The 3,851-nt window shown below is 57.6% G+C and overlaps 1 protein-coding gene across 1 annotated transcript in view; it reads left to right on the top strand.

Moving 5' to 3' along the window:
- Positions 1–3,851, top strand: part of ARF6 (ARF GTPase 6) — an 8,658-nt gene continuing 4,807 nt past the window's right edge. Inside the window, exon 1 of the mRNA XM_074148445.1 lies at positions 1–24. The gene's annotated coding sequence lies outside the window, so the exon portion shown is untranslated. The remainder of the gene's footprint in view (positions 25–3,851) is intronic.

Below are 3,851 nucleotides of genomic sequence, written 5' to 3'. Positions count from 1 at the left end.
AAGCAGATACGTGAAACTGAACCTGTTCTAAGAGGTCACGGTTTTGTTTTTTTTTTCAGGTAACCTAGAACACGTTCAGGTATTGTCAATGCTTTTGTTGGGTATTTGACCTTGAAAATCAACCAGCAACGTAAGAACCTAGACTATGAAGAGTATACATGGTGCTCAACCTGTACTTCTTTCCCTAGGGATGCTTACGGGGTGAAGATTTGTATCAGCTTTCTGCAGGCTGAGCACCGAGATGAAAAGTCTGCTTTTCTCAGCCCATCACACTTCTTCATCTTCGATGACACATCTCCATCCCCCAGTTACTTAAGTCGCTATCTTAAAAATAAGAACCTGCCTTTCAAAACATCTCACGCTGGGACAAATTCACGTTTTAAAGGCTCGTGAGACAGGCTGTGTTATCTCCTGCCTCTCCAAAGGTAAGATGCGGTAACTCTGCAGGGACACAGCAGTGGGGGTTCCTCAGACAATGAAGCCTTTATTTGCTTTACTAAGTTATGCCATTTTTACATTCTGCTTCCTGTTTACCGTCCTTTCTGTTCATTTACGGAAACGAATATGACCGTACATAAAAATGTTTCAAAAGTAGGTGGTGCTCTCTCACCAGCTTCTCAGCCCTTCTCTGCGGGATTGGTAAACGTGAGCTACAAGGATTGACATGCACGGAGTTTATTAGTGACTAATTTGAGATCTTTCTTAACTATTGAAAGTGCTGAGTTCTCAAATGTCTTTTTCCTACATATCATCCTAAAAGCACATGCCAAACCATGTAAAATCTTGTTCTGCTGCACAGACCATACAGACAGAAAGCTCTCCTGAAGGGCAGGGAGGATCCTCACAAATAAAGCCCAGCGCAGGTGAAAAAGCCTCTGCCTGTGTGGATCCTGTTTCTCTTCTACGGCACGTGGCCACGTCCCCAGACCTCAGTTAAGTTTCGGATTTCCTGTGTGAAGCGCTGTAGCGTATCGCTTTTCTTTGACAGGTTTTTTAGACTTGGACAATGGCAAGATCAACTTTGGATGCTTTCAGCAGGTCACACGGTGGGGGGCAGCTGGAGAATACAGCACTGTGCTCCAGCTCGGGGCTGGTCCAGGCACTGATCAGCGGCAGAGGGAGAGCCTCAGGGAAATGTCGGGGTGCCCAGCCTGTCCCCTTCCAGCTGCTGAAGGTCAGGACACACAGCTGGTAAAGGGTCAGGGTGCTGGTGGATGAGAAGCTCAACATGAGCCAGCCCAGAAAGTCCCCTCCATCCTGGGCTGCATCCCCAGCAGCGTGGCCAGCAGGGAGAGGGGGGGGATTCTGCCCCTCTGCTCCGCTCTGGGGAGACCCCCCTGCAGTGCTGCCTCCAGCTCTGGGGCCACCAACAGCAGAAGGACATGGACCTGTTGGAGCGGGGCCAGAGGAGGCCACAGAGATGGTGGGAGGGCTGGAGCCCCTCTGCTGTGAGGACAGGCTGAGAGAGTTGGGGGGGTTCAGCCTGGAGAAGAGAAGGCTCCGGGGAGACCTTAGAGCCCCTCCCAGTCCCTCAAGGGGCTCCAGGAGAGATGGGGAGGGACTCTTGATCAGGGAGGGGAGCCATAGGACGAGGGGGAAGGGTTTTAAGCTGAAAGAGGGGAGACTGAGATGAGATCTCAGGAAGAAATTGTTGCCTGTGAGGGTGGTGAGAGCCTGGCCCAGGTTGCCCAGAGAAGCTGTGGCTGCCCCATCCCTGGAGGGGTTCAAGGCCAGGTTGGACGGGGCTTTGAGCAGCCTGGTCTGGTGGGAGGTGTCCCTGCCCAGGGCAGGGGGTGGCACTGGATGGTCTTTGAGGTCCCTTCCAACTCCAACCATTCTGTGATTCTATGACCCATGGGGCAAAGGCAGTTGAGCAGAAGCTGGTGACCACAGCCTGGAGCAGCGTGGCTCACCTCAGCCACAGGCCCACCCAGGGCAGGACATGTACCGGGAAAGGAGTGGGGATAATGTGGAGTGGAGCACCCTCTGGTTTGCCGATATCAAGCAGGGGCAGGCAGGAACCCCGCGGGGAGAGGAGCAGCTCAGGAAGCAGCACTGCCGCTGAGTCAGCGGAAGGCCCCATTGCATGGAGATCGGCTCCTCAACGGCTCCGGTGCAAGAGCTGCTGCCACCTCCCCGAAAGCAACTCCCCGCCTTGGCACGCACGCCAAGTATTTCACAGGTCCCATCACTACCAGCTTACCAGCAGGCAAAAGAGAGACGGAGCTCAGGAAAAACAGGAGAGCCCAGCTGTTTGCCAGGTGGAATGGACAAAGCCGAAGCTGGCCAAGCCCCATCTGCAGACAGTCCCTGAGGACAAGGGACAATGTAGTCACCAACAAACCTAAAAAAGCCATGATTCAAGAGGACAGACCCAAGGAACAGTACGTCTGGGTCCAAAACAAAGGGAGAAGGTGACAGAAAAGGCAGTTCCCCACTCTGCAGTGACTCATTGCGGTTTGTGCCTGGTGGTACCCACGGGTGGGTGACACGGTGCCGCAGCACAGCCATTCCCTCCCACAGCCCAGACACACCAGTGTCCCAGACACCGCTCAGTGTTCCACTGGCTGTGCTGGCTGCTGGGCGCTACATGCTTAGAATCGTGGAATCATGGAAAGGTTTGGGTTGGAAGGGACCTTAAAGATCATCCAGTTCCAACCCCCTGCCCTGGCCAGGGACACCTCCCACCAGACCAGGTTGCTCAAAGCCCCCTCCAACCTGGCCTTGAACCCCTCCAGGGATGGGGCAGCCACAGCTTCTCTGGGCAACCTGGGCCAGGGTCTCACCACCCTCACAGCAAAGAATTTCTTTCCCAGATCTCAATCTCCCCTCTTTCAGCTTAAAACCCTTCCCCCTCATCCTATGGCTCCCCTCCCTGATCAAGAGTCCCTCCCCAGCTTTCCTGGAGCCCCTTTAGGGACTGGAAGGGGCTCTAAGGTCTCCCCGGAGCCTTCTCTTCTCCAGGCTGAACCCCCCCAACTCTCTCAGCCTGTCCTCACAGCAGAGGGGCTCCAGCCCTCCCAGCATCTCCGTGGCCTCCTCTGGCCCCGCTCCAACAGCTCCATGTCCTTCTGCTGTTGGTGGCCCCAGAGCTGGAGGCAGCACTGCCGGGGTGGGGGTCTCCCCAGAAGGAGCAGAATCCCCTCCCTCACCCTACTGGCGATGCTTAACGCTTGAGACACTTCATGCTTGAGATCCACGTTGCCCAAGGGTGGATCCCAGGCGAAAGCACCTGACTCCCAGCTATTTTAAAAGAAAAGGAGAGAAACCTCACGTAAAGCCCCACCATGCCCCCCTCACGCTTTACCCACCGAGAACAAAAACGCCCACCTCCTGCCGCTTAATCTTAGCCCTGCTCAGCAATAAACCTCAATTTTGATCCATTTCCCCACCACCACCACCCGCTTTGCTCCCCATAGCGAACGAGCCGCATCCCCCGGGATGGCCCGGGCGGCACCTGCCCCTTTAAGGCGCGCCCCTCGCGCCCTCCCGCGTCTTTCCGCTGACGTCTGATGGCGCGGCGCCTCGCCCCACCCCGCTGGCGGCCCAACTGCGCACGCGCTTCACCACGGGCGGGAGGGGCGGGGCGGGGCTTCGGCCGCGCAGGCGCAGTGCGCCTGCGCGGCCGAAGCCCCGCCCCGCCCCTCCCGCGGGAAGCGGGAGGGCGCGCACCCCCGCCTCCCTTTTTCCCCGGCGCGGCGCATGCGCAGGAGGCGGGCGGCGCCGCCGAGCGGGCGGGGCGGGGCGGCTGCGCGCATGCGCGCTGGCGGCGGAGGGGGAAGTGAGGCGGGCTGGCGCGGGCGCCTTTTCCGGCGGTGCTTTGGCTGAGGGAGCGGCGCGGAGCAAGGAGC

The sequence above is a fragment of the Numenius arquata genome, chromosome 6 (genome assembly GCF_964106895.1).
Source record: "Numenius arquata chromosome 6, bNumArq3.hap1.1, whole genome shotgun sequence".
NCBI classification, from domain to species: domain Eukaryota; kingdom Metazoa; phylum Chordata; class Aves; order Charadriiformes; family Scolopacidae; genus Numenius; species Numenius arquata.
Note: the sequence above shows the minus strand (reverse complement) of the source record. Positions and strands in the feature narration are given on the sequence as shown.